This window comes from Chelonia mydas, chromosome 24, assembly GCF_015237465.2.
Source record: "Chelonia mydas isolate rCheMyd1 chromosome 24, rCheMyd1.pri.v2, whole genome shotgun sequence".
NCBI classification, from domain to species: Eukaryota; Metazoa; Chordata; order Testudines; family Cheloniidae; genus Chelonia; species Chelonia mydas.
Window position 1 is genome coordinate 2947055 of NC_051264.2, and position 17136 is coordinate 2964190.

A 17136-nucleotide genomic window follows, 5' to 3' on the forward strand; every position below is an offset into this window, starting at 1 on the left:
CCTGGGGCTGAGGCATCTCCCCGCATCAGCCGCCAGGTTCCTGTGGCCCCTAGGCGCATGGGAGGCCAGGGAAGCTCCGCGTGCTGTCCCCGCCCTGAGTGCCGGCTCCGCAGCACCCATTGCCGGGAACCCCACAGCGCCTCCTTGGCCACCCATGTGCCTAGGGGCCCCGCACCCTCTCCCGCACCCCAACCTCCTGCCCCAACCTGGAATACCCTCCCACACACAAAATCCTTCCCAGAGCCCCCACGCCACACAGACCACCACACCCAAACCCCTTGCCCAACCCTGAGCCTCCTCTGCACCCGAACCCCTCACCCCTGGCACCCACCCCATACCCCCAGCCAGAGCTCTCACCCGCCTCCAGAATCCCAAACCCCCACTGCAGCCCAGTGAAAGTGAGTGAGGGTTGGGGAGAGTGAGCGATGGAGGAAGGGAGGATGGAGCGAGCGGTGAGCAGGGCCTCATAGAAGAGGTGGGTCAGGGGCGGGGGCTCAGGGAAGGGGCGGGGCAGGGGTATTCTGCTTTGTGTGATTCGAAAGTTGGCAACCCCGTGTGAGGAGCAAGGAGAGTAGGCTGTGTAATTTCTGTGGGGGTTGCCAGGAGAAAGCACCATATGAGGATGGGAGAGATAGGAAAGGGGGAGGAAAGGGGATCAGAATCTGGGAGGGCACAGAGTGCGAAACCAGAAAGCTGGCTGGGACATCTGGCAGTGGGGGCGTGGGCTGGTAAAACAATTTCCGCAACAGGTCATCAGTAGGTTTTGCTCCTAGCAACGCTGACCCCACATCACAGACCTTGAGCATTGGAGCTAAAGAGTAGCTCCAGCAGCTGGAAGCACTAGTAGGCTAGCATACCAGATTAAAATTCCACGTTCTGTGATCTAGCCACTAGATAGAGACGCAACCCACATTTTACGAGGGTGCATCACTGGGAGACACAGGAAGGTCGAGTTCTAGGATCACAGGGACCTGTTGCTTCTAATAACTTGACCAGAGAAGATCAGGGCTCAGACTCTGCACACCGGCCTGCAGGATAATCCCCGTAGTGCGTTGAGCAATAGCGATTGCTGGCGCCCCTCCCATTGAATCCTTGCTGAGCCTGGAGAGCAGGTCTGATCAGATCTTCTCCAATCCTCACAATACTTCATAGGTTTGTGTAAACCTCAGAAGTTCCTGCTCTTGTGATGTACACTCCCTGCGCCAGATCCTGAGCTGGCATAAATCAGCGCAGCTCCATTAAACTGGCATCCGTATGGTGCTAAAGACACATACCATGGGCAGGATTCACCATTGCCTCAGACTCCCTTATACCTATAAGTGTCCGCCGGTGAATTCCCCCAACATCCTGTGCTCTCTGCCACCTCTTCCCTGAAAACAGGGAGTAAGAGAGGGGAAGGGGGAATGGGTTTTAATCAAGGTGATCCATAAGGCCTGGGAGCAGCCACTTCAAGGTAGGACAGTCCCTTACACTGTTCTTAATAGCTCTATGGGGTAACGAGTCCCCCTTCCCCATAGGAAAGGTGAATAGAATTCTTCCCTCCAAAACAATTCAATCAAAATTATTTTTCTCCCTTTTCATCAAATATTTTGTATGAAATGTTTTGGGTCTTAATTGAATAAAACGAAAACATCCAGTCTAAAATGTGGACTGGGTTTTTGAAATTTTTGTAGTTTTCTAGGTTTTTGCTTTATTGAGGAAAACACAGGATTTGGGGAACAATTTCTGCCCCCCCAATCAAAAAAGCATTTTTGTCAAAAAAATGTTCTGATTGAAAAGTTCTGAGCAGCTATTGGGAAAAGAGAACAGGAAGCCACGTTTGTACCGTCCTCCATCCCGCACCCTGTGTATGCAACCCTAAGAACCAAATTCTGCCCTCAGTTACACCTGTGCACCCCCATGGGGCACCATTGGACATGGTTTCCATAGGGTTGGGGAAGGGCTGCTGATAATGGCAAACCAGCATTGCCCTGTCGCCCAGCCCCAATCCATATCCACTAAATCAAGCTCTCCTCTGCTCAAGCCGTATCAGTCACATCCTAACTTCCCAAAGGAGCAGGGAGCACCCACTACTCCCACGGGAATCAGTGAGAGCACCACACCTCTGAAAAACAGGCCTCTTATTTTAACCAGTCCTATTAATCTTTGAATCGGGACAACAGAAGTTCACTGATGGATCCCAAAGTGCTGAATCCTTCAGCAGGAAATGGACCTAACTTTATGGAAGAATCATCGAAATAGTGTCAGATCTTTTCACTTCCCTGTAATAGTCTTGGAGATAGATAGATAGATAGATGGATAGATAGATAGATAGATAGATAGATAGATAGATAGATAGATAGATAGATAGATAGGAACATGAACTTCCTGACTCATCTAGGTTCAGTTTCAAGGTACCGAGTCTCAATTCCCAACTGATATCCATTAAAAACTTTCACCACCTTGTTATTCTTCTTCCGAATTATTGCCTCTTCCTACTGATGGGAAGAACACAAAGAGTCATCACATCTTGTATTCATTTATCATTCGAGGAAAAGATTTAATTAGAAGATGATTTGGGATCAATGTTACGAACGCATCTAAATTCCCATCTCGGTGATGTACACTCCGCCTGCACACTAAGGATACATCAGACAGGTCACAATGGTGAGTAATGTGTGACTGGCAGAGTGGTACAGTTCAGTATTACCTCACCTTCAGAATGGGCCTTCGCCACGGTCCATGCAAGTCAATGGAAAGACTTGGCGATATATTATGAACCCAAAGAAAGGATTTTTTTTCCCTTTAAACAACCTATTTAAACAAATTTGTGACAAATGATTGTTCCGTCTCCCGAATGCTTTTCTTCTCCCCACTTTTGCCTGGCAAAACCACATTGAAATCCTTGAATTCTGCTACGACTCAGTGGTACTAAGCTGTTGGCAGGGGATGTCTTTTTCCTCTCTATTTGTACAGCACCTACAACCACAGGATACCAGCCCACGGCTGGGCTCCTAGGCGTTGTGACAATACACAGAGCAATAAGTGCTTCAGACTGAGAAATGGACTTGGGTGGGTTTTCTTCATTCTTCACCCCGACCAGTTTCACAGGCATCCAGAAATCAGTGGCGCTCAAACCAGAAGTTAAGCTGGACAGTAATGCGTCATCAGTGGCAGTTTGAAGCACTGTGGCTTGTTGCTGCTATCAGTGAGGGAAGGTCCCCATCTTTCTTGAATTACACAGTCCAGCCCTGCTTTTCACAGCTCTCACCAATCCCTTCCAGCCCTACATGGCAGGAAATTGAAGTCACACATTTTATAGTGTCAAAGGACTTTTGGGGAGGAAACACCAGGTACTAACAAGCTCTTTAGCCGAACAGAGAAAGGCAGAACAAGAACCAATGGCTGGATGTTATAACCAGACCAATTCAAATGAGAAATAGGCCCCATTGTTTAGCAGAGAGAGAGATTAACCATTGGAACAAACTGCTGTGGGAAATGATGGATTCCCCATCTCCTGTTGTCTTCAGATCCAGCCAGGATGCCTTGCTGGGACAGATGCTTCAGTCAAAGACAAGTTGTTGGGCTCAATACAGTCACAACAGGGTGAAATTGTCCAGCCTGTCTTATGCAGGAGGTCAGACTAGATGATCATGATGGTCCCTTTTGGCCTTAATGTCCACGAATCTATTAATCTATTTCAGAGGCAGAAATATTGTGCTCGTTGCAGCAGGACATGGTGAGACGGTTCCACTCTGTGAAGAGCCAATGTCAGAACATAAGCACCCAAACTTCACAGCAGCAGGATTCTGTGGTGAATCCTTAATCTAGCCTGGCCAATGGAGTGGAGAGGACTGGGCTGGGTTTGGAGGCCTCAAAACTAAGATTACTGGGGCAGTTTCGAAAGGCCGTCTCGCTGGCTTGGACCCTTGAACTTGGCCCGGTTCCACTGAAATCCATTGAATCTGTCTCGCTGTCATTTCAGTCATGCACCTCTGTAACCAGGTGAAGTTCTGTCTCAAACATTTGAAAGGAATGCAAAGATTGAAGCAAATCCATGAATTCCAGGATTTATTTAAACAAGACCAGAGGAAAACATTATGAAAACAAAGCATTGAGTTGTTTGTTTCAGCGAATGACGTTTCCCAACTCTAGTTTCATTTCCTCGTCTTTCAGAAAGGAGTGGGGCGGGGGGAAGGAGGGAACTGCTTGGTTCTGAAATGGGAGAAGGTTGGGAATTTTCCAGCAAAGAAGATGATTCAAAAAAGAAATTTAAGGAGGTGGAGGTGGAGCAAGTTCAGGTTGCTGCATACAATGTCCTCGCACTGTCTATCCAGAGCCTGCTTTGCAGAAAACTGGGCTAGGAAACGCTATAAAAGGTCTCTTTTCACAGTGCTCCTCAATCCACTTGGCTTCTCAATGCTTCTTGGTCGCTCAGTCCTGTGGGTGAATTAGGTAAGGCTGCCTTTGTCGTGGTCATTATCTTGACCCTTTGTTCTGCAGAGATCTATTTATGACAACACGACTGTCCTGTATAAGAATGTGATTTATGGATTATTTTGCCAGCATTGGTGATTGGAATTAACTATATCCATGTCAGTGCTTAAGAATCTTCTGCAGGGTTTGGACCCAGGGCATTCAGCACTGTAAGACAGACGTCTGCAACTTGAGTTAGAGGATTAAGGCCCTGTCTAGAAAATCATTGAAGCGTGTTCTTAGCCTGAAGCACAAGCATAAATTAATTCCCTCTTCAGTGAAGCACTTAGAAATAGAGACATTAAAAAAGGAGGTCCTGCAGTCTCAGGGCTAGATCCTCAACTAGTGTAATTAGAAGAGCTATTCTGAAATCAACAAAGCAATGTGGATGTACATGAGCTGAGGATCTGACTCTCAGAGTTTAATCTGAGGGTTCCAGTTGCCTGGACGTGTGTGTAGCCCCAGAGACGTTTAAGTGATTGAAGAACTATATTATTGATTGGAATGAACAGTTTCAATGACCACCGGAGACTAGAACAAGGTAGGCAGGGTTCTTCCCCCCTGGAGTCAAACCATTCTGCTAGAACAGTTATGCTGCTCCTTACTGATTCCAAACCCCTCAAGGCAGCTAAACGGCTTGAGAATAAAGCTTTTCCACTAAATCCTTTTTTCTCTGTTGATTCATTTAAGAGCTTTCAGGCTCTTTGGGGTTCTCACAAGGTGCAGTTTGAACATTTGATCACCGCTTAGCTTTCGTGCTATCGTGCCTGATCAGTCCAGCACTTTTGGCTGTATTGTGCAACCCATACTCACGCATTCTGTGAACAGAGCTACGCGTGGAAATAGCACAATGTAGCTCTGTCAGGTGCTTATTGTCTAAAGAGAGAGGCACCTAACCCAACCAGCAGCTCTTTTTTTAAAAGATTTTTTTAAGATTTTTTTAAAAATGTCAAAATTTCATGCAAACATCTTTTGTGATTCTTCAATGAAATAACAAACAAACAGAAAGCTGAAAAATACTCAGTCTGACTTCTGGTTTTTCATCAGAAACCCAGAAAATGGTTGACCAAAATTAGTTTTCCACCAACATTTTCATTTTTATTATTACCCCTTATTTCACCATAAAATATTTCTGTTGAAATATTCTTTTATTATTCTAGTTCTTGTGATGTGGTTTTCTTACACTCTTTTCTTTAATAAAAAAAAACTTGGGACTGAAACACAACCAAAAGTAGGAGGAAGGATCAGTTTGAGCAGACGGCGAGGTTCGAATCAAGTGAAAATTTGCTTCCAACTCCTTGGGATCTGGAGGCAGCTGTAGGTCTTCCTTGTTCCTCTCTGAATCATACACGTTTCATGTCCCTGGGACACAGCACACTCTGTCATCACTTAGCTCCGCTTGGGGATTGTGGTTTCATAGTCAGGTTGACTTTAGGGTGTTGAGAGAGCTGTCAGCAATGGGGCTTGTGAGGAGGAAGGATAGTCGGCTGGGTAATTTCTGTGAGGATTGCAAGGAGAAAGAACCAGAAAGATAATGGAGATAATCGGAAAGATAATGGAGTAAAATTTAAGAAATCAATTTGCAAACACCCAGAAGATAATAAGGTGGTAAGTAACAGTCAGCATGGATTTGTCAAAAACAAATCATGTCAAACCAACTTGATAGCTTTCTTTGACACGGTAACAAGCCTTGTGGATGGGGGGAAGCAGTAGATGTGGTATATCTTGACTTTAGTAAGGCTTTTGATGCTTTCTTGCATGACCTTCTCAGAAACCAACTAGGGAAATACAACCTAGATGGAGATACTATAAGATGGGTGCATCACTGGTTGGAAAACTATTCCCAGAGAGTAGTTATCAGAAGCTGGCTGGGACATTTGGCAGTGGGTGCATGGGCTGGCGTAACAATTTCCACATCAGGTCATAAGCAGGGTTTGGACCTAGCAACGCTGACCTCACATCACAGACCTTGAGCACTGGAGCTAAAGAGCAGCTCCGTCAGCCGGAAGCATTAGTAGGCTAGCATACCATGTTGAAATTCCATGTTATGTGATTAAGCCCCTTCGTTTTCAGTTCAAAAGAAAAAATAACTTGTTTTATTAGGAAAATATAATACATTGCACGAGACAACTCTATTACGATAATACATTAAGTCTGTGTGGATATGCCAAGCGGCCTGTTTATGAAGTAAGGCTATGTGTAAGTCTAGAAGATACACACAATAAAAAAACAGATACACACACAAGCTCTGAAGTGCGTGCGCAATGAACATACTGGTGAATCTCACGCCCACCACATACACATTTCAAGCTGTTAGCAGAGAACAGTTTAAAGCTCTGACACACTAAAATAGGAAAAAAATGAAAGTCTGTATCACAATACATTTCAGAACACAAGGACGATGCATTCGAAAGTTAAAAAAAAAACAAAAACAGGAGAAAAGGATGAAGTTGAGCGTATGCAAATGGTGTGGCCCAATTATTAAATGTAAATATTTACAGGCTAATAGTTCTACGTCTACAACAGTAAGCTCTTTATTCAAATGAAAAATTTGATTTGGGGATTAGAGAGATATTCTGTATTTTCTTAAACTCACAGGTGGCATTGTGTTCTGTTTTAGGTCTGCAGCAAACCACACTGATGAATGGAATTCAAAGCATTAATCTACTGAATACTTCCCCCCGGTCTTTCCGTCCAATCAAATAAACCCCAATATTTACCCAGAAAAAATATGAATAGTTTTTGCACTGATTTTCACCTGTTTTTGTTGTGGTGGTAATGAACACTGATAAGTTCCTGGGACAAATTAAATAAAATACAAACTGAAAACAAAGGGCCCTATATGTGAGCTAGCCAGCAGAGGGAGGCACAACCCACATTTTACGAGGCTGCATCACTGGGAGATCCAGGAAGGTCGAGTTGTAGGCTCACAGGAACCAGCTGCTTCGAATAACATCATCAGAGAACACCAGGGCTGAGATCCTGCACAGCGGCCTCCAGAATAATCCCCCTAGTGGCGTGCGGAATAGCGATTGCTGGTTCCACCTCCTCCCACCTCTGTCCCCTTTTCTGGCATGCCCAGGCAAGGCCAATCTATACGGCCTGCAGTGGCACATTGGGAATAATCTCTCCCACCCATGCTAGAGCTAAAATCTTTCCCTCTTCAGTCCTCTGACTATATCTTATCTGTGTCAGCTATGCGCAGGGTGTTTGCTATTTACATTGGTTGTTTCTTCACTAAGAGCATCTTATGAAATGTAAATTAACAGAAGAGGTGTTTTTAAGCAACGTGCATTATTCCTAATTTTCAGTATTTTGAAACTATAGTTTTTCCATGGATGGGGGAGGATGAGAACGAAACACAGAGACCTGCGAGTGATATTGGTCATGCTAGATCTGCAAATGGGATAACCCTGGGCTTCACATTTCATATTTCTCCTGTTGTCTCAGCCCTTTGTTATGTCAAAACAGGGCACCAAATTTTGGCCTAGGTCTTTCCATAGCTTCATCTTAGCGGACCTGCATTCACAAACTTTTAAATAAAATAAAGGGTAAGTGTTCTTAAATTTCTTATTTATGGCTAGCTAAGGAAGATGGGCGGGGGTGAGATTTTACTCCATTTTCATCTAAGATTTACAGTCTTTTAAAAACCAAACTAAAGCTATGGGAAGCCACAAATGATGCTGAAAGACATCATTTTCCCCCTGCCATTTCTACCTGCAGGAGCAAAGGCAACAGGTCATTGGGGGCTACTGCGATCAAATTGCTACCAATGATGTCGGAATTGCATTGTGTGGCAGATATACTGCAGGGGTCTCCATTCAGGGGTCTCCCGGACTAGAGCCTCCAGCACGCCGGGCTCCCAGCGGGGGAATTTTGGCACTGCAGCACTGATATAGGAGGCAGCAGAGGGTGGGTGCAAAGAGCAGGGAATACAGGCTTCTGTTCGGTGGTTTCAGTTCATTCCTGCAGAGGCAGAGCACACCTGTTGCATTCCAAGAGGCGCATGTATGGGGTTCCCCTCCAGTAGGTCCTCCCTGAACCGCCATCTCTCCTTCCAGAGCAGGCCCAGAAGGAGGGTTGACAGTTTGGGTTGGGCGTATTCTCTGAAGCTTTATCATATGACATCATCTTTAATTCACCCAGAAGTGGCGGAAGAGCGGGAGGAGGCAGTGAGAGGGCATGGCAGGCTGGGATTCTGGGGAGTAAGGAACCAGGTCCAGCCTTTGGCCAAGGGGGGAAGTGGGAGACTGGGCCACTTCCTTTCCTCACTCATTCAGCATGTCACCACAGCTCTCAACCTCACATGTGCCCACCACGTTCCTCTTTATGCGTACCATCAAAACATCCACACAAGCTAAACACATTGTGTTCCTCTACTCTCGAAGGGAAGGGTTTTTTGAAAAGGAAATAAAAGGAAGGAAAACCTCGGTCTGAGAGCCTGTGACTGCTCAAGAGAATGAAACACCAGGAGGCAGACAATGCCGTGGATCGTAGCTTTTATTACTGCACATCTACATGACAAGACGGGGAAATTTCCCAACAACAATCACTCTACAGCACAAGCGACACAGGGTCTCTCTCCCGCCCATACGCAATATCCCAGGGGAACAAAGTTGGTCAGTTACACATTCCAAGGGAAGGCCTTGATACCGTTACCAGAAAGAATCTGCAAAGTGAGGACAGAGATGGGAAGCATTCCCAGAAACAGGTCACACTGCAAGGGGAATGCCAGACAAGTGGAGTCAGGAGAGAGCTACTGCGCAAGGGGCTGCAATTCATTTTCATTCCGTAGTCGTTGGTGGTTCCCGTGGGCCCTAACAGAACTTCTTTTCTTTGCAGCAGTGCTGCAGAGGTGGGCATGGAGGACACGGATCCACGCACTTAGGAGGGCACGGACAGGGATCCACGCACTTCGGGGGGCACGGATCCACGCACTTAGGAGGGCATGGCCATTGATCCACGCACTTAGGAGGGCATGGATCCACGCACTTAGGAGGGCATGGCCATTGATCCACACACTTAGGAGGGCACGGATCCACGCACTGAGGAGGGCACGGACAGGGATCCACACATTTAGTCTTGACCTGCTTCACACAGCATGGAGGGGGCAGGCAGGGCTGTTTGCATTGCTGCTGGTAAGACATCTTCCTGGGACGTGGGCAAAACTGAAAGAAAAAGGAGTTTTCAGAGTTTGCAAAATCAAGTCAAACAACTGTATTTTCTTATTAGCATCATGCACCAGAACATTCAGCAGAATCAGAGCCTGGTGCACTGGGAACACTTCTCCAGAGAGAGCATTGCCATTGCAAACCACTTCAGAAAGAACAAACATGGGGGAGGATGGACTGAAATCCCATCCTGAAGCCCTTCAATGGGATGAGTGAATTAAAGTCAAGACACTTAAAGAAAGCCCTCTTGTGAGCAGTAATATATTTTGGAAGAAGAAACCAAAAAAATGAAATCCCAGCCATAAAGTTAGCTCCCAATAATCAGAAGGAGACTTACCCAATTCACCGATGGGAGCAAGTGAAGAAGCCAAGTGGATTGAGGATCATTGAGGTGTGAGCCTTTTTATATGGTTCCTGTGGCTTGGTGTCCGGAAATGAGACGCCTCAGAGCTATGTGGTTGTGGATTTTCACAATCCAAACCTCCTCCATGTACAGACTCTTCAATTGCTTGGTTGCATCACTATTTTTAATCATTATTTCGATAATTCTAATTATTTTAACAAGAGACATGACGTTATTTGAGGAAATGCTGTGTGTGAGTTGTAACACCTGATCTACGTAATTCAAATTGGAAAAAAGAATTCAATAAAGAACTGGATTCTTTGCTTTCATGAATGAATTCTTATGGATTTCTTGGGACTGAAACACAACCAGAAATAGGAGGAAGGATCAGTTTGAGCCAAAGAGCAGAGCGGGAGGTTTGGATCAGCTACACATTTCCTTCCACCTTCTTTTAATCTGGAGGCAGCTCTTGTTCTTGCCTGTTCCTCTCTGAACCATACACATTTCATGTCCCTGGCACACAGCACAGTCTGTCACCGCTCAGCTGTGCTTGGGGACTGTGGTTTCAAAGAGAGGTTGAGTTGAGTGTGTGTAGAGAGGTGTCAGGCATGGCGCTTGTGAGGAATGCCAGGAATGCCCGGTCGCAACGGGACTCTGACGGCTCTGACTGGCACTGCCATCTGGGCCCTTAAATGTCTGGTCGGCAGCGCAGCGGGCCTAGGGGCCCCGCACCCTCTCCCGCACCCCAACCTCCTGCCCCAACCTGGAATCCACGCACATGCCCAAAATCTTTCCCAGAGCCCCCACGCCACACAGACTGCCACACCCAACCCCCTTGCCCAACCCGAACCCCTCATCCCTCGCTCCCACCCCACACCCCCAGCCAGAGCTCTCACCCGCCTCCAGAATCCCAACCCCCCACTGCAGCCCAGTGAAAGTGAGTGAGGGTTGGGGTGAGTGAGCGATGGAGGGAGGGAGGATGGAGCGAGCGGTGAGCAGGGTCTCATAGAAGAGGTTGGGCGGGGCGGGGGCTCAGGGAAGGGGCGGGGCAGGGGAATTCTGCTTTGGGTGATTCGAAAGTTGGCAACCCCGTGTGAGGAGCAAGGAGAGTAGGCTGTGTAATTTCTGTGGGGGTTGCCAGGAGAAAGCACCATATGAGGATGGGAGAGATAGGAAAGGGGGAGGAAAGGGGATCAGAATCTTGGAGGGCACAGAGTGCGAAACCAGGAAGCTGGCTGGGACATCTGGCAGTGGGGGCGTGGGCTAGTCTAACAATTTCCGCAACAGGTCATAAGTAGGTTTTGGACCTAGGAACGCTGACCCCACATCACAGACCTTGAGCATTGGAGCTAAAGAGTAGCTCCAGCAGCTGGAAGCACTAGTAGGCTAGCATACCAGATTAAAATTCCATGTTCTGTGATCTAGCCACTAGATAGAGACGCAACCCACATTTTACGAGGGTGCATCACTGGGAGACACAGGAAGGTCGAGTTCTAGGATTGCAGGGACCTGTTGCTTCTAATAACTTGACCAGAGAAGATCAGGGCTCAGACTGCAGGATAATCCCCGAAGTGCCTTGTGCAATAGCGATTGCTGGGCGCCCCTCCCATTGAATCCTTGCTGAGCCTGGAGAGCAGGTCTGATCAGATCTTCTCCAATCCTCACAATACTTCATAGGTTTGTGTAAACTTGAGAAGTTCCTGCTCTTGTGATGTAAACTCCCTGCGCCAGATCCCGAGCTGGCATAAATCAGCGCAGCTCCATTAAAATGGCATCCGTATGGTGCTAAAGACACGTACCATGGGCAGGATTCAACATTGCCTCAGACTCCCTTATACCTATAAGTGTCCGCCGGTGAATTCCCCCAACATCCTGTGCTCTCTGCCATCTCTTCCCTGAAAATAGGGGGCAAGAGAGGGGAAGGGGGAATGGGTTTTAATCAAGGTGATCCATTATGGCTGGGAGCAGCCACTTCAAGGTAGGACAGTCCCTTACACTGCTCTAAATAGATCTACGGGGTAACGAGTCCCCCTTCCCCATAGGAAAGGTGAATAGAATTCTTCCCTCCAAAACAATTCAATCAAAATTATTTTTCTCCCTTTTCATCAATATTTTGTATGAAATGTTTTGGGTCTTAATTGAATAAAACGAAAACATCCAGTCTAAAATGTGGTCTGGGTTTTTGAAATTTTTGTAGTTTTCTAGGTTTTTGCTCTATCGAGGAAAACACAGGATTTGGGGAACAATTTCTGCCTCCCCAATCAAAAAAGCATTTTCCCTCTTCAGTCCTCTGACTATATCTTATCCGTGTCAGCTATGCACAGCGTGTTTGCTATTTACATTGGTTGTTTCTTCACTAAGAGCATCTTATGAAATGTAAATTAACAGAAGAGGTGTTTTTAAGCAACGTGCATTATTCCTAATTTTCAGTATTTTGAAACTAGAGTTTTTCCATGGATGGGGGAGGATGAGAACGAAACACGGAGACCTGCAAGTGATATTGGTCATGCTAGATCTGCATATGGGATAACCCTGGGCTTCACATTTTATATTTCTCCTGTTGTCTCAGCCCTTTGTTATGTCAAAACAGGGCACCAAATTTTGGCCTAGGTCTTTCCATAGCTTCATCTTAGCGGACCTGCATTCACAAACTTTTAAATAAAATAAAGGGTAAGTGTTCTTAAATTTCTTATTTATGGCTAGCTAAGGAAGATGGGGGGGGTGAGATTTTACTCCATTTTCATCTAAGATTTACAGTCTTTTAAAAACCAAACTAAAGCTATGGGAAGCCACAAATGATGCTGAAAGACATCATTTTCCCCCTGCCATTTCTATCTGCAGGAGCAAAGGCAACAGGTCATTGGGGGCTACTGCGACCAAATTGCTACCAATGATGTCGGAATTGCATTGTGTGGCAGATATACTGCAGGGGTCTCCATTCAGGGGTCTCCCGGACTACAGCCTCCAGCACGCCGGGCTCCCAGCGGGGGAATTTTTGCACTGCAGCACTGAGATAGGAGGCAGCAGAGGGTGGGTGCAAAGAGCAGGGAATACAGGCTTCTGTTCGGTGGTTTCAGTTCATTCCTGCAGAGGCAGAGCACACCTGTTGCATTCCAAGAGGCTCACGTATGGGGTTCCCCTCCAGTAGGTCCTCCCTGAACCGCCATCTTTCCTTCCAGAGCAGGCCCAGAAGGAGGGTTGACAGTTTGGGTTGGGCGTATTCTTGGAGGTTTCATCATATGACATCATCTTTAATTCACCCAGAATTGGTGGAAGAGAGAGAGGAGGCAGCCTGAGGGTGGGCAGGCTGGGATTCGGGGGAGTGAGGAACCAGGTCCAGCCTCAGGCGAAGGGGAGAGGGGGAGACTGGGCCACTTCCTTTCCTCACTCACTGAGCATGTCACCACAGCTCTCAACCTCACATCTTCCCACCACGTTCCTCTTTATGCGTATCATCAGAACATCCACGCAAGCTAAACACATTGCGTTCCTCTACTCTCGAAGGGAAGGGTCTTTTGAAAAGGAAATAAAAGGAAGGAAAACCTGGCTCTGAGAGCCTGTGACTGCTCAAGAGAATGAAGCACCAGGAGGCAGACAATGGCGTGGATCATAGCTTTTATTACTGCTCATCTACATGACAAGACGGGGAAATTTCCCAACAACAATCACTCTACAGCACAAGGGACACAGGGTCTCTCTCCCGCCCATACGCAATATCCCAGGGGTACAAAGTTGGTCAGTTACACATTCCAAGGGAAGGCCTTGATACTGTGAGCAGAAAGAATCTGCAAAGTGAGGACAGAGATTGGAAATATTCCCAGAAACACGTCACACTGCAGGGGGAATGCCAGACAAGTGGAGTCAGGAGAGAGCTACTGCGCAAGGGGCTGCAATTCATTTTCATTCCGTAGTCGTTGGTGGTTCCCGTGGGCCCTAACAGAACTTCTTTTCTTTGCAGCAGTGCTGCAGAGGTGGGCATGGAGGGCACGGATCTACGCACTTAGGAGGGCACGGATCCACACACTTAGGAGGGCATGGCCATTGATCCACGCACTTAGGAGGGCACGGATACACGCACTTAGGAGGGCACGGACAGGGATCCACGCACTTAGGGGGGCACGGATCCACGCACTTAGGAGGGCATGGCCATTGATCCACACACTTAGGAGGGCACGGATCCACACACTTAGGGGGACACGGATCCACGCACTTAGGAGGGCACGGACAGGGATCCACACATTTAGTCTTGACCTGCTTCACACAGCATGGAGGAGGCAGGCAGGGCTGTTTGCATTGCTGCTGGTAAGACATCTTCCTGGGACGTGGGCAAAACTGAAAGAAAAAGGAGTTTTCAGGGTTTGCAAAATCAAGACAAGCAACTGTATTTTCTTATTAGCATCATGCACCAGAACATTCAGCAGAATCAGAGGCTGGGCCCTCGGGAACACTTCTCCAGAGAGAGCATTGCCATTGCAAACCACTTCAGAAACAACAAACATGGGGGAGGATGGACTGAAATCCCATCCTGAAGCCCTTCAGTGGGATTAGTGAATTAAAGTCAAGATACTTAAAGAAAGCCCTCTTGTGAGCCGTAATATATTTTGGAAGAAGAAACCAAAAAAATGAAATCCCAGCCATAAAGTTAGCTCCCAATAATCAGAAGGAGACTTACCCAATTCACCGATGGGAGCAAGTGAAGCAGCCAAGGCGATTGAGGATCATTGAGGTGTGAGCCTTTTTATATGGTTCCTGTGGCTTGGTGTCCGGAAATGAAACACCTCAGAGCTATGTGGTTGTGAATTTTCACAATCCAAACCTCCTCCACGTACAGACTCTTCAATTGCTTGGTTGCATCACTATTTTTAATCATTATTTCGATAATTCTAATTATTTTAACAAGAGACATGACGTTATTTGAGGAAATGCTGTGTGTGAGTTGTAACACCTGATCTATGTAATTCAAATTGGAAAAAAGAATTCAATAAAGAACTGGATTCTTTGCTTTCATGAATGAATTCTTATGGATTTCTTGGGACTGAAACACAACCAGAAGTAGGAGGAAGGATCAGTTTGAGCCAAAGAGCAGAGCGGGAGGTTTGGATCAGCTACAAATTTCCTTCCACCTTCTTTTAATCTGGAGGCAGCTCTTATTCTTGCCTGTTCCTCTCTGAACCATACACATTTCATGTCCCTGGCACACAGCACAGTCTGTCACCGCTCAGCTCTGCTTGGGGATTGTGGTTTCAAAGACAGGTTGAGCTGAGTGTGTGTAGAGAGGTGTCAGACATGGCGCTTGTGAGGAATGCCAGGAATGCCCGGTCGCAACGGGACCCTGACGGCTCTGACTGGCACTGCCATCTGGGCCCTTAAATGTCTGGTCGGCAGCGCAGCGGGCCTAGGGGCCCCGCACCCTCTCCCGCACCCCAACCTCCTGCCCCAACCTGGAATCCACGCACATGCCCAAAATCTTTCCCAGAGCCCCCACGCCACACAGACTGCCACACCCAACCCCCTTGCCCAACCCGAACCCCTCATCCCCGGCTCCCACCCCACACCCCCAGCCAGAGCTCTCACCCCTCTCCAGAATCCCAAACCCCCACTGCAGCCCAGTGAAAGTGAGTGAGGGTTGGGGAGAGTGAGTGATGGAGGGAGGGAGGTGGAGCGAGCGGTGAGCAGGGCCTCATAGAAGAGGTGGGTCGGGGCGGGGGCTCAGGGAAGGGGCGGGGCAGGGGTATTCTGCTTTGGGTGACTCGAAAGTTGGCAACCCCGTGTGAGGAGCAAGGAGAGTAGGCTGTGTAATTTCTGTGGGGGTTGCCAGGAGAAAGCACCATATGAGGATGGGAGAGATAGGAAAGGGGGAGGAAAGGGGATCAGAATCTTGGAGGGCACAGAGTGCGAAACCAGGAAGCTGGCTGGGACATCTGGCAGTGGGGGCGTGGGCTAGTCTAACAATTTCCGCAACAGGTCATAAGTAGGTTTTGGACCTAGGAACGCTGACCCCACATCACAGACCTTGAGCATTGGAGCTAAAGAGTAGCTCCAGCAGCTGGAAGCACTAGTAGGCTAGCATACCAGATTAAAATTCCACGTTCTGTGATCTAGCCACTAGATAGAGACGCAACCCACATTTTATGAGGGTGCATCACTGGGAGACACAGGAAGGTCGAGTTCTAGGATTGCAGGGACCTGTTGCTTCTAATAACTTGACCAGAGAAGATCAGGGCTCAGACTGCAGGATAATCCCCGAAGTGCCTTGTGCAATAGCGATTGCTGGGCGCCCCTCCCATTGAATCCTTGCTGAGCCTGGAGAGCAGGTCTGATCAGATCTTCTCCAATCCTCACAATACTTCATAGGTTTGTGTAAACTTGAGAAGTTCCTGCTCTTGTGATGTAAACTCCCTGCGCCAGATCCCGAGCTGGCATAAATCAGCGCAGCTCCATTAAAATGGCATCCGTATGGTGCTAAAGACACGTACCATGGGCAGGATTCAACATTGCCTCAGACTCCCTTATACCTATAAGTGTCCGCCGGTGAATTCCCCCAACATCCTGTGCTCTCTGCCATCTCTTCCCTGAAAATAGGGGGCAAGAGAGGGGAAGGGGGAATGGGTTTTAATCAAGGTGATCCATTATGGCTGGGAGCAGCCACTTCAAGGTAGGACAGTCCCTTACACTGCTCTAAATAGATCTACGGGGTAACGAGTCCCCCTTCCCCATAGGAAAGGTGAATAGAATTCTTCCCTCCAAAACAATTCAATCAAAATTATTTTTCTCCCTTTTCATCAATATTTTGTATGAAATGTTTTGGGTCTTAATTGAATAAAACGAAAACATCCAGTCTAAAATGTGGTCTGGGTTTTTGAAATTTTTGTAGTTTTCTAGGTTTTTGCTCTATCGAGGAAAACACAGGATTTGGGGAACAATTTCTGCCTCCCCAATCAAAAAAGCATTTTTGGTCAAAAAAATGTTCTGACTGAAAAGTTCTGAGCAGCTATTGGGAAAAGAGAACAGGAAGCCACGTTTGTACCGTCCTCCATCCCGCACCTTGTGTATGCAACCCTAAGAACCAAATTCTGCCCTCAGTTACACCTGTGCACCCCCATGGGGCAGCATTGGACATGGTTTCCTTAGGGTTGAGGAAGGGCTGCTGATAATGGCAAACCAGCA

The 17136-nt window shown here is 47.3% G+C and overlaps 1 long non-coding RNA gene across 1 annotated transcript in view; it reads left to right on the top strand.

The window, feature by feature from the left end:
- Positions 1-4244: 4244 nt before the first annotated feature.
- Positions 4245-17136, top strand: part of LOC122463749 — a 30043-nt gene continuing 17151 nt past the window's right edge. Inside the window, exon 1 of the long non-coding RNA XR_006287359.1 lies at positions 4245-4434. This is a non-coding gene — a long non-coding RNA (uncharacterized LOC122463749). The remainder of the gene's footprint in view (positions 4435-17136) is intronic.